This window comes from Callithrix jacchus, chromosome 14 (assembly GCF_049354715.1).
Source record: "Callithrix jacchus isolate 240 chromosome 14, calJac240_pri, whole genome shotgun sequence".
Taxonomy (NCBI): Eukaryota; Metazoa; Chordata; class Mammalia; order Primates; family Cebidae; genus Callithrix; species Callithrix jacchus.
The window spans coordinates 54,918,085-54,936,971 of NC_133515.1; the positions used below are offsets into that span (position 1 = coordinate 54,918,085).

Below are 18,887 nucleotides of genomic sequence, written 5' to 3' on the forward strand. Positions count from 1 at the left end.
ATATGATGGGTGTCTTTATAAAAAGAGAAAATTTGGCGGATGTGGTGGCTCACTCCTGTAATCCCAGCACTTTGATAGGCTGAGGTGGATGGATCACCTGAGGTCATGAATTTGAGACTCAGCCTGGCCAAAATGGGGAAACCCCATCTCTACTAAATTAGCCAGGCGTGGTGGCATGTACCTGTAATCCCAGCTACTGGGGAGGCTAAGGCAGAATAATTGCTTGAACCCAGGAGGCAGAGGTTGAAGTTAACCAAGATTGCACCATTGCACTTCAGCCTGGGCAACAGAGCTAGACTATGTCTCAATAAATAAATAATTTAAAGAGAAAATTTGGACACAGATGGGTGCAAAAGGAAGACCATATAAAGACACAGGGAGAAGACAGCCACCTACAAGCCAAGGAGAGAGGCCTTGGAAAAAACCAATTTTGTTGAGACCTTGATACTGAACTTCTAGCCTCTAGAACTGTACAAAAAACGTATTTTTATTATTTTATCCACCTAGCATGTCATACTTTTGTTGTTGTTGTTTTTTCCGAGACGGAGTTTCGCTCTTATTACCCAGGCTGGAGTGCAATGGCGTGATCTCCGCACACCACAACCTCCGCCTCCTGGGTTCAAGCAATTCTCCCGCCTCAGCCTCCTGAGTACCTGGGATTACAGGCACGTGCCACCATGCCCAGCTAGTTTTTTGTATTTTTAGTAGAGACGGGGTTTCACCATGTTGACCAGGATGGTCTCGATCTCTTGACCTCGTGATCCACCCGCCTCGGCCTCCCAAGGTGCTGGAATTACAGGCGTGAGCCACCGGCATGTCATACTTTGTTATGGTATTCTAGCAAACTAGTATAGAAAGTTTACTAACTGTGTGAACCTTTCATTTACATTTTCTCCTTTGTTATAACAGGATCATAATTATCTAACTTACAGGCAAAATCATACAGGTAAAGTATTTAAAACAGCATCTGGCAGATACAGTATTCAGAAATCAATGAACTATTATTATTATTATTATGACTCCTGCTATTACATTACTATTCCCAACTAGATTGAACTGAGGTAGCAATATGGAAGCATAATATCTAGAAGAAGTTAACACACAAAATACCATTATAAACTGATATACTTTTTCTATTTTTCACCAATTGCATTATTTATCTCCACAAGAAGATAGTGGAATGATACTGAGAGATATTGGTCTTGCTTATTTGCCTGCTCCACTTGAAATAACGATCTGCTATTGAATGAAAGATCTGTTTAGAAAGTCCCAAATTGTTTTTATCACTGTATAGAGAGACATCATTTCTAAGGTCATAGTTAAGTCATGTAAGAAGAAAAAGCTCATTAAATACTAAAAAAAATTTTAATTTAGGTTAATCAGTGAATGCTTACTATCACTAGCTACACATTGTGCCAAATAATCTGCATATAGCATCCAAATCCTCAGTCTTTTAAATTGTATATTATGTCAATGGCCAATATCAAAAAACTAATAAAAGACTAAACTAGACTTCTTAGTTTTTAATCCAAATCCCATGATATTCACTACTGTGCTCTATGACACAGCATTATTATTGCATCCAAAGTTTTGACTATAAATATGCCTTTTTCTTACTTTTAAAGGGACTTGAAACTACATAGACATGACTTCTAAAAACTTAAAATAAATATTTATGCAAACAAAAAGATATAAAACTTTTACATGTCAAATGAACAAAGTCAAAGGTCACCAACAAACAAGAGGAGAAAGTCCACAAATATGACAATTCAAAATAGAAAGAAAACTGAGTCATCACATCAAATACAACATTTAAGGGATGGCAATTCCCAAAGAGGAAATTTGGAAACAATTCCCAAAGAGGAAATTTGGAAACAAACATGAAAAAATTTTTATCTGGCTATTAAACAAGAAAGGTAAATTTAAATAAGTTGGCAGACTTTTATTTTGTTTTTGTTCTGTTTTGTTTTTTCTGTTTCTATTAAATTTACAAAAAAAATGAAGAAAGAAAAAGAAAGGAAAAAAATGTAATGCTGATGAGCATGTGGTTAAGCAGGCTTTTTCATGTGTTATTTACCTGAGTAAATTTTCCTCTGTATTTTGAGAAGAATTTTATAACGTAAGTTAAAGTACCGTAAAGCTTTTTATCGTCAGCTCAATACGTCACTGCTAGAAATCTTGTAGTGAACTGATGTGATTCATCCAATATATGGAACAGGTTCTTTTGTATCTGTTAAATATGTTTCTGAAAAAATTTGAATAAGAGGAAGGGTGTTATGTGACATGAGGTAATCAGAATACCAATTGCTGTATAATATAGTATCTTTGGATGCTGAGATTATGAGCAATTTTTATTCCTCTATATTTAATCCACTTTCATTAATCTATATGTAAACTAATGTTTGTGATGAAAAATAAATAAGGAAAGTTAAACAGAATTTACAGTTTTGAGTAAGTTATTTTTATTCAAATCTTTTAAAACTTATCTCTTTTGATGAATGAAATATTTGTAAGCAGAAGTGTTCATGTATTTGTGCTAATAATTATATCATTACAGATTTAAGACATACAATTTCCCAAAATAATTCTTCTGCAGATTTCTATTAATTTAAAGGCACATATGCTGAGGATAAGGACTATCTCCATGACTATCTTCACAAACTAATGGCCTGCTAATGTCTTTTGATCCTGTGTTCAAGAACTTGTTTACAGAATAGCTGTTTGGAGTGAATATATGAGCCTTTCTACCTGATGATTGACATCTCTATCCCTCTCTTTTTATATTTATATTCAGATTGCAGATGTACACTAAGTGGATGTGTTTGAAGTCTTCCTTCCTTCTTTCACTAACACATAATTATTGAGAATCTGTCACTTTTAAAAAAAAAAAAAAAGAATTTAAGCAATTATGTACTCATATTGTTAAGGATTGCCAGAGAGTCTCACCTGGGTGTTGTTTCTGTTTTCTTTGAATTTTATTTGGTATCTCTGATCATTCTACATGTAAAGGTTCATCCATGGTGGCACTCTTCCTTTTTTTCAACCAAATCTAAGAATTCTTTTTACCATACTACAGCTTCAGCAAACAGAAACACCAAAGTGTAATGCAGGTGAGTAACATAACATTGCATGTTAGGAGAATAACATTGGTATGAAACGATTCTACAAATAAAGTGACCCTCAAGAAGTAAGAACAGCAGTGATTAGTTTGCTCCCATTGTTTCTCTACATATTGTGAACTTGGTCAAATACGGAGTAGGCTGTATATTTGAAAGAAATTATGAAATACAAGTAAGTTTAGATTGAACTCTCTCCATCTCTCTGTCTCAGCATTACATATGAAGCTCCTTGGCAAGATTGTTTTATGTTATGATGTCCCTTTGAAGAGAATTTTTGTGAGATTTCTAGTATATAACAAGTTGAAATTTTCTTGAGAGAATCATCTTTCAGTTGCCTTGGGAAGAATCTATATTTTAGATGCTCTTCTCTATCATTTAATTTAGACTAAGACACATAGATTCTTCCTTCTCTACTATAAAACTCTTTAATAGCTTTTCATCTAGACTAGAGGCTAAAGCATGCTCAAGTATCTCCTAACTTAAAAAAATAAACAAAAAACAGTTATGACTTTGAGTGGTCTCTTTCTCTCTCTCTCTCTCTCTTTTTTTTTTTTTTTTTTTTTAAGTCTTGGTCTTGCTCTGTTGCCCAGGCTGGAGCGCATGCAGCGGTAAGTGATGTGATCGTAGCTCACTGCATCCTGGAACTCCTGGGCTCAGGCCATCCTCCCACCTCAGCCTCCTGAGTAGCTAGGACTACATGTATGTGCCACTATGCTTGGCTGCTTTAAAAAATATATTTTTGTGGAGACGAGGCCTGGCTATGTTGCCCAGGCTGGTCTTGAATTCATGGCCTCAAATAATACTTCCCAAAATGCTGGGCATCTAGGCATAAGCTGTTGTGATTGGCCAACCATCTCTCGTTTTCTTCAGATTCATATATCTAGAAAAAATGGTTTGTGTACTCTCACCTCTTGTTCTCTCTTCAAACCATAGTCATTATTTAAGGTCCTCAGCATTTTGTTGGAGGTACTGTATGACCAAATCAAATTGATACCTTTTAGGCTTTCATATACCTATCATCCTTCCTGAATTTTAATTTCATAAGATTCAATCTAAATGATCTATATCTCTATTTGCCAAATACCACATGGAAAATAATAAAAGAAGTAAAAATAAGAAAACTCTCTTTAACATTTTTGTTTCCCTATAACTTTATTTCCCATTCTTCCCACTTTTCAGTTCTGCCATAAACCAAATCACTCAGAAACTTCTCATTTCTCCATCCTTCTTTGTCATTTCCAAGTCTGAGCAAGTCTACAGGGTACATTCACTCTCTTTCCTGCTGGTGCTATGGTCTGATGAAAGGACAGAATACAAAGGCTGGACACCCAGTCCCAGGTGTGCTAACAACAGCAGAAAAACAGATGTGACTGAAGCCAGTGGTGGTGATGCGGTTGGAGATGGAGCACAGCCCTGAAGAGTATCTCGAAGTTTGCCTCCTCCAGAGAAACGTGCATTCATTCAGAAAATATAACATGTACTCTCAGGCACTGGGAATAAAGCCATGGAAAAAGCATACTTGCCTATGTGGAGTTTACAGTCTTGTGGGAAATTTCTGTTCATACCGCACTCCTCAGGCTTGCAGGATCAGAAACTGGTGAGCACCAGAGAAGGGTTTATCTTGTAGAGTGGTATATAAATTAATCAGAATGTTGATTCATCCATTGCAAAGGGAAATGTTTGTTGCTTGGAAAAAAAGTAATTGTGCCTGCAGGATCAGCTCATTTCCACTTTGTGATCTGTACTTCAAGTTACTTGAAAAAGCCAAGTCATAATCAGAAATTTATTTAATCATTTTAAATTAAAGATTGCCAACAGATTTATTGACAATAGAAATGATGCCACAACTTAGATTTCATCCACATAACCATCCTTTTTCCTCCTTAGAGAACAAAATGTAACCATGGTGGACATGGACTCATAACAAAGGAAGCTAGTTGGGTGAATCGGCAATTAATATCATCAGGTTTAGTTAGATTTGTGTGCATCTATTTCATAATAGAGATAGTCCTGTTTATAGCATTGAAGTTGAAAGTCTAATGGCTCCCATTTTCTCAACACTAGATAGAGCTTGGAAGTCTACTGTCAATATTCCCTATGTGAGCTTTCCAATTGAGCACATTAGCATTTTCAAAGAAGATATCAATTATATCACAGTCCAGTCTTATAATATAAGCTGGCAGCCATTAGGTATCTTTAAGGTAACTTTGTCTAACATAGCTCTGATAATTACATATAGAATTAGAAGAATCGATGATCAGGGCACAATCTTATTTCCCTCATCTCTGGAGAAAGTCTCAAGTTCTCTATGAAAACAATGTAAATTTAGACATGTTAATAATCTTCTCTGGGTATCAGTTTTTCTGTCTTCAAATGGATTGTGTGACCACAGAATTTCTTCCAGTTCTAAGGCTGAGGCAAACCAAGGTTGGTGCCACAGTTGAGTTCATCTGGGAGAGGAATTTATCCACAGTAGACTGGAGTACTGTGGCTCGGATAGGATATAATATAGGCAAAAATTGTTGGAAACCAGGGTTGTGGCCAGGAGAAGGGTTCCGCAACCCTTGTTTCCAACCCTGAGTATCGTGTATGAGTAATTTTTTTAAAAAAGTTCAAGCCAGAAACTGGAGAGTGATGAAATGCCTGAAGATGACTATTTAAAACTAAGACAGTATATGGTAGGGATAAATCAGATTATTATTATTATTATTTTGCAATCAGTATTTCTCAACCAGATCAGACCTGATGCCTGTTTTTCTGTAACATATATTTGGTTTTATGTTTTAATAAAATAATTAGGTGTTTGAACTTATGTAGAATCACTGTGTATGTTCAATAGCTATAAATGCAGACTCAGTAATACAAGTGGGCTAATTGGTAGATTTAATACTACAATCTGATCGGGGATGTGACTTTCTAAAATTGTGAACAATTACCTGCATCATTTCTAAAAAAAAATCAAAGTATGCTCTTCCTTTGACTTACATGATGGTAACATTCTGGAAAAAAGTCAGTGCATGTTAAAATCATTCTACATATATAAGTCTTAAGTGAAGTTCTGTTTCAGACTGGGTTAATTAAACATTGGCTTTACTTACTTGAAGTTGTTTCAGGAAATTCAACTGTGAAACTTCCTAATTGTGCAAAATCTTCTAGAACACTTGGCCACCATCACTGTGACAACAAATAATACTTCCCAAGATTTTCATAATGTGTCCAAAAAGACAGCATCACCATTTATTCCTTACCCTATGCCCCCAGTGGGTACCGTTCAAGTCTATGTAGCAGGGGAATGTGGATGCTGAAAGGAGCATTGCTTGTCTGCATACCCCTGAGCTGAAATTTTATGCATTTTGTTATTGTTGAGGACAACTTCTCTCTACCAATTTCAACCTCCAGTTATTTCTACTGCTGTCTAAATTTGTTGGAAAGAAAGCAAGCAGTTTGTTCCCAAGATCACACAAAGGCTTCATTTGAATAAGGCAGATGAAAAATTCCTATTTCCTCCACTATGCTTCACCTACCCTCCAAGGCCACATCGAGCCACATAGGAGATTGCTCCCACTGGCTACTTCAAGCTTCCAGCTTACTCACCTCTTAAACCGTAAGCTCTGGTCTCCAGTTTCCTTATGCTAACAGTCTGAGTTCTCCTACAAATATGAATTTCAATTCAAAAAATTCAAAAAGGGAATTGTGGGTGGCAGAAAGTAACAAAAAGCTTTTATTTTACTGTATTTGCCTGTTTCTTTGGGGGTCTGGCATGTAAGCTTGTATTTGCTTTCATGGTTGTCCCAGCTTTCGCAACATAATGTGTGGGAAGAGGTGAGCATGGCTACATGTGTGCATCTTTGTACATGTTTGCCATGCCATATATTTATATACTTAAAGAATAGTTTACTCATGTCAAAGAGTTCATCAATATGGGGCATATTTGTGTACATTTGCCAATTTTATCCAATAACTCAATATGGAAATTTAAAAGAGAATAAAGAAAGATGATTAAAGGTGTCATCAAATCACCAGGCCCTCTATCCCTTCTAAAATAATTAGTTTTGTAGCCTTCTTATATAACCTGTACCAGGTACTATGATATTTTGAGACAGTATACACAAGGCAGCCCACTGGGCCCAGCATTATCTATTTCAAAATAATAGCACTAGATAAAAAGCAAATGTTTAAAATACTAACTAATAATCTAAAGATAAGGTGTTATTTTGGAGTTTCTTTGGGTTTTAAGCAGAAACCAGGTGTTACAAGAAAGTGATAATTCTAATATTTGATATATCGTGGCATCTGTCTGCAAGAATTGGACCCAAAGAGAGTGATAAAACTTGGTAATACAGGGTTCACTAATGGAAGTCATCTTTTAGTACTGTCAGACAGTGAATAGAATTTTCTATCAGGATAAACAGTTCTTAGCAACTTGAGAAGCACTAGATCTTTTCAGCTTTAAGGACTGGCATGTGATATTTGTGACAACGGAGAACCCTGCCTTTCAAGCTCCTGCCTCAGCCTCCCTAGTAGCTAGGATTACAGGAACCCACCACCATGCCCAGCTAACTTTTTGTATTTTTAGTAGAGATGGGGTTTTACTACGTTGGCCAGGCTGATCTCAAACTCCTGACCTAGTGATCTGCCCGCCTTGGCCTCCCAAAGTGCTGAGATTACAGGTCTGAGCCACAGTGCCCTGCCTGAGCTTATACAGATAAGAGAAGTATTGCCAAAGAGCTGAGTGCCCTGGCATCTCCTACCAGTCCCTGGTCATTATTTTCTGGGACCACGACTGTAAATCATCATTTTCTTCTATCCCTCTATGTCCATCACCTAGAGAACGCTCTGTGTGCAGTAGATACATAATTCATACTTCTCACTGACTTGCTGGCCATTCCCACCTAAAGAGAAATGAATAATTCTGATAAAACCACACAATTATAGCTGAAAAACTCTCTGAACTTAGAGTGGTAAATGCCTATTTTGAGTGCACTTGCTAAAAATAAGACAAATTAAGCTGGACAGATTCAGAAAATCTGCCATTTCTTATAGCTTTATTGAAACCTTTTCAGAAGCTTTTCCGTTACACAAATAGAACCTGTTTCCAAAAATAGGTATTCATTCAAGAACATGAAAACCCACCCACAAATTTAACTGTCATTTATTCTGACAAATAAAATTCCTGGTTCTTGAGTGATTTTTCTTTCACTCTCTCTCCTTAATTATAGAATAACATTCTTGAAACTAGAACCCTTTGATTCTTAAAATAAGAAGAAATATTATCCTAGAAAGATGCCCGGCTTATTTCAGTCCTATATAATCATTCCCATTTCTCAAAGATTCATTTTACATTGTCGTCACTGTTTATACAACAAAACATTCTTTCATGAACTTTCAAATAAATAAATAAATGGTAAGACTTCACACTCAGAGAGTCAACCTGCCAAGTCCTCAAATAGTTAAGTTGAACAGTTTACTTACAAAGGCTGACAAATTTGCTTCACTTCAAAATATCATTAACACCAATAACACATTTGCCCAAGCCTATTGCTAAGTTGTAAAAAAAGATTGCTACAGATTAAGACCCTTGATATAATGCTATAAGCTCCTAACAATGGTATCTTTTATAGTGAAGAGCAACTGCAGACACAAATTGCCCTCTTTCCTGCATCTTTTTCACAAAAATCAATATTAAAGTAGTATCTGCCTTAACTCTCCCATACAGTATATGAGAAAAAAACCACAGCCGTGCTTAGGACAGTTTAGGTCAATAAAGAATCAATACTGTGGTTGAATCTGTAGAAGATAAAAGACTTAGAACTCTCTACAGAGGGGCCCATTGTTTTCTCTCTATTCGTAAAGCAGTAGAAGAATGTCACTTGTCTCTGCATGGCGGGTGTGAAGGTTTAGGGCAGTTTTTTCTTCTCTTATTAAGGTCGATGTGCATTAAGTGTTGGTGAGAAGTAAAGGGGCATCATACAGAAGTGGGGGTGGGAGAGGATTGCAGACACTATTGCTTCTCTTAGATGTTTTGACTCTTTTCTGAACAGTCCCTTCACAGAAGTAGGGGATGAGTAGAGTGGAGCTTTTTTGTTTTTTGTTTTGAGACAGAGTCTCATTCTGTCTGTCATCATGCTGGAGTTGCAGTGGCATGATCTCGGCTCACTACAACCTCTGGCTCCCTGGCTCAGGCAATTTTCCTGCCTCAGCCTCCCAAGTAGCTGGGACTACAGGCGTATGCCACCATGCCCAGCTAACTTTTATATGTTTTTAGTAGCGACGGGGTTTCACCATGTTGGCCAGGATGGTCTTAATCTCCTGATCTCATAATTCAACCACCTTGGCCTTCCAAAGTGCTTGGACTACAGGCATGAGCCACCATGCCCAGCCAGAGAGGAGCATTTTACAGGGATCCAGGCTTGGTAAATATGAGGTCAGGTGATGCTAAGAGGCAGATGGTCTAGATTAAAATCTGAACTATGGTGTATAGTCTTGGGAAAGTTACCTTACTTTTTTAAACTTCAGTTTTCTCACTTACAATAAAATAAAACATATAAATACCAGCTAAATTACAGAATTTATAATAGAACTTTAGTGGGCTCACCAATGTCCCAGCACATGGGTCTCCGAACTACTCACCTCTCTTATGGTGAGACAAGGCCATATGACTGGTTGTGGTCAATGAACTGTGAGAAGTGACACATTTCACTTCCAGGTTGAGACAGGTCTCTTTCCCTGACATGGCAAACTTGGAGAAAGCCTCCTGTTGAGAGAGCCATGAGTTCAAAGTCACCTGTGTCTCTGAGTAATCACACAGAGAACAGATGTCTTAGAGAGTCACCCAGAACTATCTGTTTGTAATAGGCAAGTAAATATCTATTGTGTTATGCTGTTGATTTGGGGATCATTGTCTATTGTTTTTACCATAAGACCTAGCATATCCTATTTATTAGTTAACAGGAAAAATTTAGAAATGTATTCTTATAATGCTGGGCACATTTAATGACAGCACTCAATTAATGTTTTAATTTTAAAGATCTGAATCTCAAGCCAAGGGAGCAATTTGAACAAAATGATGGAATGAAATAATACAGTGTATTCAGTAATTCTGTAAGTATAGGAATTCTTAGGAAAAACTCATAACATACATTAGAAATGGGAATCATCTTTTAAAATATCCAAGTTAGTATTCCAAAAAGGATGTTGTATAGAACGTTAGTTCTGTAAAGTGCAGAAAGAGTGTTCTTTGGCTTAAGAAATTCAGAAAATGCTGCTTACTTAATCTCTTACTTGGATGTTCTTAAGGTACATTAAATTACTAAAAACTCCGAGAAATACTGCAACAGGGAAATCTAATTTTTTTGTGTGTATTCCAGGACTTTAAGCTTATTTGACCATAGAATGCTCTTTCCATGTAACACCAATTATCTTTTAACAGAACACATTGTTATTGCCCTCAGAACACTTATTAGATTGTTAGAAAATTGTTTAGCTACACTTAGCAGTAATATTAAATTATGCATTAGGTTCAGCTTATGGTATTAGTCCATTCTCATACCGCTAATAAAGAACTGCCCACGATTGGTTAATCTGTTAAGGAAAGAAGTTTAATTGGCTCACAGTTCAGCATACTGGGCAGGCCTCAGGAAACCTACAATCATGGCAGAAAGGGAAGCAAACATGTTCTTCATACGGCGGCAGCTAGGAGAAGTGCAGAGCGATGGTGGGTGTGGGCAAATCCCCTTATAAAACCATCAGCTGTCATGAGAACTCACTCACTATCATGAAAACAACATGGAGGCAACCACCCTCATGATTCAATTACCTCCCACTGGGCCCTCCCATGACATGTGGGGATCATAGGAGCTACATTTCAAGATGAGATTTGGCTGGGGTTACAGATCCTAACCATCTCATTCTGCCCCTGCCCCCACCCCCAAATCTTATGTCCCCAAATTTCAAAACACAATCATACCTCGCAACAGTCTCCCAAAGTATTTTTTTTTTTTTTTTTTTTTGAGACGGAGTTTCACTCTTGTTACCCAGGCTGGAGTGCAATGGCGCGATCTCAGCTCACCGCAACCTCCGTCTCCTGGGTTCAGACAGTTCTCCTGCCTCAGCCTCCTGAGTAGCTGGGATTACAGGCACGTGCCACCATGCCTAGCTAATTTTTTGTATTTTTAGTAGAGAGCGGGTTTCACCATGTTGATGAGGATGGTCTCGATCTCCCGACCTCGTGATCCACCTGCCTCGGCCTCCCAAGTGCTGGGATTACAGGCTTGAGCCACCGCGCCCAGCCCCAAAGTCTTAAATCATCCCAGCATTAATTAAAAAGTCTAAGTCCAAAGTCTCATCTGAGACAAGGTAAGTCCCTTCTGCCTATGAGCCTGTAAAATCAAAAGCAAGTTAGTTACCTCATAGATACACTGGAGGTACAGGTATTGGGTAAATAAACCCAATTATTTAGTAAAACAAATAATAGCCACATCTATAGCCTTACTATGTGGGGTATTGTCTTTCGCTAAATAATTACTTAACCGTAACAACACCCTCTCTTTTATAATAAGAGACCTGAAAGTTGAAGATATCCAAGGTTAATGTAATGACCCAAAGCTTTATGTTTCTGTAGTCCTATACCTTTTTCCTTATGTTAAATTGTGAGACGGCTAGCTGGGATGATTCCAGCCACCAGGAAGAAGAAAGACATGCATAATGAATATGTCTCTGCAGCGCTTGCCTCCCTTTTCCTTAAAACCCATCTGAAGGTATCTATTTATAATTCTCTGTCAGAATTTGGTCATGTGGTCACCAAATTCCGGGTCATGACCCGGAAATGCGTGTTCTAGCTTTCTGTGTGCTTAGGTGCCCGAGCTACTGAGGGTCTAAGTCCGGGCAGCCGAGGAGTGTGGTAGGTAACGGTCGTCAGCGCAAGGGTCATTTCGTGGCTGGGAACGACGGCCCTCGCCCGCGGTGATGGTGGTTAGCAAGATGAACAAAGATGCGCAGATGAGAGCAGCGATTAACCAAAAGTTGATAGAAACTGGAGAAAGAGAACGTCTCAAAGAGTTGCTGAGAGCTAAATTAATTGAATGTGGCTGGAAGGATCAGTTGAAGGCACACTGTAAAGAGGTAATTAAAGAAAAAGAACTAGAACACGTTACTGTTGATGACTTGGTGGCTGAAATCACTCTAAAAGGCAGAGCCCTGGTACCTGACAGTGTAAAGAAGGAGCTCCTACAAAGAATAAGAACATTCCTTGCTCAGTATGCCAGCCTTTAGGATTGAATTAGATTTTGTTGTTCTGTGGTTTTATTTCTGAAAGTAAAACTTGCCATAAATTAGAAAACAGTTTCCCAAAATAAAATCCTTTTTTGTATGATGGTATATAATTGCCAAGTTATCTGAGAAACGTAGACTTGTATTTTTGTTATTTTATTTCACCTGAGTACATGGTCACCCCTAATCAAATGGGTGATCCAAGGAAGGAAAATAGAATGAGTATTGGGTAGGTAACAAGTAGTTTCTGCCGCATCCTTGGCACATAATCAGTTTATTATTTCCGCTTTTTTGTAGTGTCAATACAATGTCTCTCACTTACACATGTATGAGTAGAAATGCAGACATGATGCAAATTCAGAAACAAAATGTTGAGTACAATTAAAATTTTTTAAGAAGAGAATAATTATCCAACTGAGTCTAAGAAAATTCAAACTGTTTCTCATTGTGTTCAGACCTATCCCACATGGGAGGTCAAAATCTGTGAGCTGTAGAATGATGTAACTCTAGGGGTGATGTTCCATCTGGAATCTTAGTTTTCTCTGCTTTAAAGAGAGGATAGGAGTCCTTCCCTCTTTGAGTGTGGAGTTAGGACATTCAATCAATTAACCCATGTAAAACCTCTAACTGAGCATAATCTTGCAAGTGTTTAAGAAGGTTAGCTATCTTAGCTCTTCCAAACACTGAAAGAGTGACTGGCCCATCTCATCATAGAATTCAGTTCAAAGACATAATGTAGCTCCCACCTCTGCCACCCCCATCAGCCCCAATTCAGAAAAGAGCATCCACTATTTCTATAAAAACAAACAAAAACTGTACTAAACCCAGGTACATGATCTTGCTGATGTACTGATCCAGAGCAGCCAGTATAGATATTAGGGTGAGACTTAGGAGTCAGATGCGAGTTCTTTTCTCTTTGCTGGTAAGTGGAGGGGACCCCCAGTGCACCTCTGTCCCCACAGGATACCCATGACCTTTGTCTGAATCATCAGACTCTGATCTATGGAATTTCTGATGAGACCATGTTTCCTTTTTGCTTTCTGCCCTAGAGGTGAATTTCCTGAGCAATATGTACATCCCAAGTATGTGGCATGCTTTTACTCTTTGACGTGGAAACCTTAAGACAGATCTTCTTCAGATGTTTATACATTTCTTCCACCAAAGTTAAGAGTAGCAAAAATGTTCCTCAGAACTGCTCTCACTCTGCAAACTACAAGCACTAAGGAATGTCCTTCTTCAGTATGTTATTGTTTCAGCATGACTAATCAGAGAAAATTGCAACATATTGCCTAGTCAGCTAATTAGACAGAATTATTGATTAATTTTCAACCAATAGTCCCTGCTCTCATCCCTGCTTGTCTCACCTCTCCTCACTCTTACCTTCTCCGATTTCTGGAGAAGTTGAGCTAATAGACACCAAGGAGAAGAGAACGGGTGCCATATATTCTGCATATCATTTTGTTGTCTTGTGGGAACTCAACACTCAGCCAGGAGCTATTATCTCACCTTCCCCACTGCCACTGTCACTTCCCTGGGCACCTGGGTTCAGGGCTGCAGTTCTGTTCCTGATGCTGGAACCAGACTGAGGTGAACCCTCTCAATATCACAGTGAGCTTGTTTATATGCACAGCATCCACATCATCCAAACCAGGAAGCGTTTGTCTGGGGCAAATGTCAAGCAGGCAGGAAATTGGGACAAAGTGTAAAGGAGGACTGTCCTGGGAAAAGCAAGAATTAAGGTTACCCTAGCTGTGCACCACCGTGGGTTAGAGGCTCACCACAAATGGGTTCAGTACACAGGCTTTGGGTTCAGACACACTTGGGTTTGTGTCTGGGTTTTGCTGCTTTCTCAACAGATGGCCTTTGGCAACCTGCGTTCTTTTCTTTTCCAATTTCTGGTTTTCTCATCTCAAAAATGGGGATGACATTATTAAACTCATTGGGCTTTTGTGAACCTTAAACTAGGCAGTATAAATAAAGGGCTTAACATGGTGACAGGAAACAATAGCCATCGGCCGTATTTCTCCTTTGTGGGGACTGCTAAGCTGACACATTGAGTTTGGGCTCCAAATGGGAAATGAAAAAATTGAAAGAAGAAAATGATATTCAGGTTTATGTATTCCAGTCTTACTTCTGAAGAAACCCTCATCTTGAGAACAAAAGAGAGAGAAAATAAACAATGCATGCACAATATCAGATTAAATATGTTCCCACCCAGTGAAGAGGAGGTTGTATTTGGGGGTGGGGGGCAGCTGCCTCTCCTTTTCCTGAAGTCCCATTCTGATCTTTAGGGGGCTGCTCCTCCTTTCAGATTCCAAGTCATCATCAGTCCGGCTCGTTCTCTGGCTTGCTGCTCTGCAAATTAATTGCCCTGACAGCTGCCCCAACGCAGTACTTGCACCAACTCCGTCAACTGCTCTGGGACAGGCTAAACATCACAGTCTATTTAGATTTTGCCTTCATCTCCAACTGATTCTGTCCCAAACTCAATTTCCTCTTTCCTCTTTTTCAATTAACTACAGTTGCCCAGAGCTGGGGTGATAGGAGGAGATACTAGGGGCATACATCTGTCATCATTTATCTGGTAGTGTATGGGGTATGCTGGAATTCAGATCCCTAATATAGCCTGTTGGACTCAAATAATTCTAGACATATTTGATTTTTGTAAAAGACAGAAACAACACACAATGAGCCTTTACATCGACCACCCAGGGGGGCACTTAGAGAGAATTTCCAATCTATTCATGATCTGTTATTCCCAGCCCCAAAAGTTTCCATGTTATAGCAGAATACCCAGGGACTCCATATGTTATGGGAACACAGCAGAACCAAAATGAGCTGAGAGAAGAATGCATTAGATTCAAACATGGGATGAAACAGTACCCAAGGAGGCCCTGTTTCATTGTCTCTACCTGGGACCCTGGGACAATGCAGCCATCTCAGCCCCATTCAAGTGTGACATTTCTTTTGAATATGACAGTGGCGGCGACCTTGTCATTAACTGATGCTATGAGCAACATTTCAGCTTTCATAATTCAGTTAATTTTCAAGCCACTGGTTACTGAACCCCCAGTATAATTTTCATATAATTAAACTACACACACACACACGCACACACATATGCATACACACACACATTCTCAACCACATAAAACATCCACAAAAGTGTCAAACAGCAGAGAAAAACAAAACTGAAAATCCAGAAAACCAGAAGCAAGATTCAAATCTATCTTCTTCGTTTCCTTTCATCATAGGTGTATGCATGTAGAAGGGAAATGAGCAAAAGTCAGTTGGCCTTGGAGAGGTTGGGGAGGGGAAGCAGTTCATTTTTCTCTTCCCATTAGCATTAATATGCAAAGGCAAAGTGCAGCTGGGCATTTTCTCTTTACTAATTACATATTACACCTACATGAAAAAAATTGGTAAAGGAACTACACATTTTTAATTTAGATATTAGTTCCACAATTTTATGGAAAACTCTTACAAAGGGCATACAGGTTATGTATTCATTATAGCAAGAATTTTGCTGAGAGTTTAAAACTTCAACAAAAAAATTTAAGTATTTGGGTAATTAAAATCCATATAATAATTTTCAGGTACACAACTGACTGTTTCATTTGTAGTAGCAGAGGTTTGAATTAATACTAAAAATATCAGTTTATCAGAAAATGTATGTAGTTGTTTTTATATATAGATCATGTAAAATCTGCCAAATATTTGTCTTCATATTGTACTCTCTTGGCTTTGTAATAATATTTGCATGAAGAACAATCCAAACTTTGGAAAATGTATTTCTTTCCTAGCAGATATCATCTTTTCTCTATGTTATCTTATATTTCTCAATGTGACTTGTCACATTGATATGTGGCCTTCTCTTTCTTGACCTTGTTGAAGTAGCATCACAATTTTGGGATATTGTATCCACTGCTAAGACAGATTCAAATTAATATTAGCCTTATGCTGATACTATGTTTCTTGGGAAAAAGACACATAAAATTTAGGGATTTCAGAGGATAAAAATATTAACCAGATTGTAAATCTCTTGAAATCAGTTTTATTTCTCTGCTCCTTTTTCTCCTCCTTCGCTCTCTTTTTTTAATTCTTCACTCTCTCCCTGTTTTAATCTCATGCCTCCATAACCTTATTTGTCCTTTATAATTCTCTAGTAACACTCAAGGGGCAGAGAACAAAAGTAAAATAGTAAATATTCAAAGAAATGTTATTCTAAGACCTCGTGGTCTCACCTCTCTAATATGAAAATAATTTCAACAGAATCTGGCCAGGATTTTCCTAATGAGTCTGCTAAAATTCCCCCACTTACCAAGAGCTCTTTTTAGCGGTGGCTAAAAACCACCACTAGTGGTAGCAATCACATAGGCCTTAGTTTCACACTCTGCTTATATTTGTGGCAGTCAAACACATAATATGGCAGGAGCGAATAGGTAGCCCAAACTTGAGGGAGTCTAAAACAGTATGAGGAGGGAAAATTATTTAATGCAAAATGATTTGCAGACTGACTTGATAACATTATTTATCTTTGTAAAATTTCAGGCAACTATTTTTCTTTTTTCCAAAAATGTTTAAAGTATTTTCTCACTTTTAAAACAGTATGAAAAAATGGGTATTTTCTTCCTCCACTTTTACCTTTTTTATTTTATTTTTTAACTTAAAGAACACATTGTATACCTACTAGATTTGGGGATACTGAGACTAAAACTGGGAAAGGTGACAATTTCTTAGAAGAAACAGCTGAAGGAATCAGTAGATACAGGTCCCAAGCCCATCCACCTCTCAGTCTCTCCTTTTTACTCTTGCTACTGTTGCTATACATTGCTTTGCAATGACTCGAAGCATCAGAACAACCACCCTGGGAAACTAGAACAAAGGACCGAACAAAAGAAAGCCTCCCATCTCACAGACACTGTGGGATCTGATTGTTTCCTGTAGTCCAGGTTGCTCCGTAGTGTGCATTGTCATACCAGTTCTCTTGAGAGGTGAGCCCACCCTCTAATGGATCTCTATGTCAGGATGACTTGTGTGATACCCATCTTACATCCGCATCTCCTGATTTCTCCACATTACTCCTCGTTAGGCCTGCTTCTAGGTAAGATAAGTCTCTCCTCTCCTTGCATTCCCACCCCTTCCTGATTTTAGTAGATGACTATCAGATGCCCCCCCAATCTCTGCTTTGCCAAGCTCTGCACACTTAGTTATTTTAATCTTTCCTCATAAATCAGTCTCTCCAGCTCCTTAATTATTCCTGACAGATGATTTGCCCAATAGTTTACCATCAAAATGTGAGATTATTGTCTTGAAAATATATCAGTATGAATTATTTTTTAAAAATCATTATTAGGATTGAGTCCTTGGAGACAGAAAGGAAGTGAGAGACGCCCCAGTATATTCTTAACAAGAGCTAGGGCAAGAATTCCAGAGCCTTCTTAAATGAAAATTGACAAATGATTTCCTTGTTACCAAGAGCTTGGAGCCAAAACATAGGAAAATATCTTTCCTACTTCATGGAAAGTAAGCACTATTTCTAGAAGAGTTTGTTCAACCATTGAATATTTTATGTAGTAGTTCGGTCAAGAAACTTTTCTTAAAAAGTTTTACTACAACTCTGTCAAAGAATGAACAAGTTCCGGTAATAAAAGCCAGCTTTTATTACCAGAACAATTCCAGGGAGAGAAAAGGAACAGCGGTGTTTGCCTCACCTTCGTGTTTTGGCAGAGTACTTATGAAGGAGGTGGAGGCAAGCGGGAAAAGAACACTGTGTTTTCTGTTCAGCGTTGCATATACACTTCCCAACACAGCCTAAGAATTTTCAAAAGCTTTCTGATCTTTTTACAGCCTGACATCATATTCCCCTACAGTGACATCATAGCTTTTAAAGATAGGAATCCAATGGCACTAATACCTTCAAATGTTCCCAACCCATCAAAATTTGGCATTTGGTACTTTATTTAACAACCTTAAGTTTCCAGAGTTTTCTCTGGGTTTTGAAGACTACAACCCTCCAACCAGATAAGTTTCTATGTGTTTACAAACTGTGAGGCCGACCTTATGAATAGCACCTTATAAAAGAGGTCTGGCTGGTGGGGTGCTTTGACTGGAGAGAGGTTAGAGAGAGTTAGAAAAGAGACAAAACAGTCTGGGCTCAAGAAGTAATGCTTTCTTTTTTTCTTTTTTGACAAGGTTCTGCAATTTGCACCTCCTTTCCCATTCCCTTCAGGTCTGCTCTGACCAATAATTTTCATCACAAGACCAAGAAAGAAAAAAATTCCATTTTTCTTCATGATACAGCAGGAGTTCCTTCTAGCTACTGGGCTAGCTCCTCTTTATTTCTAAAGTATGAACAAGGCAAATGGAGATTCTTCGTTTTAGGATTTCAAGTAGGCAGAGTAGAAACTGCCAACTAAAACCTTTCTTCACAAGGGATGCTAGATGTTGGGATTGGAAAGCTGAGATCGTTCTTACTCACAGGCCTGCTACAGTAGCCTC

The 18,887-nt window shown here is 38.2% G+C and overlaps 1 long non-coding RNA gene and 1 pseudogene across 1 annotated transcript in view; one reads left to right on the top strand and one right to left on the bottom strand.

The window, feature by feature from the left end:
* The window catches only part of LOC118147318 (uncharacterized), a 28,839-nt gene extending 10,646 nt beyond the window's left edge, over positions 1-18,193 (bottom strand). The window contains exons 1-2 of the long non-coding RNA XR_004733588.3: positions 18,101-18,193; positions 9,750-9,873 (exon numbers count right to left, since the gene is read on the bottom strand). This is a non-coding gene — a long non-coding RNA (uncharacterized LOC118147318). The remainder of the gene's footprint in view (positions 1-9,749; positions 9,874-18,100) is intronic.
* LOC100415652 (enhancer of yellow 2 homolog (Drosophila) pseudogene) lies at positions 11,940-12,477 on the top strand (annotated as a pseudogene).
* Positions 18,194-18,887: the final 694 nt, after the last annotated feature.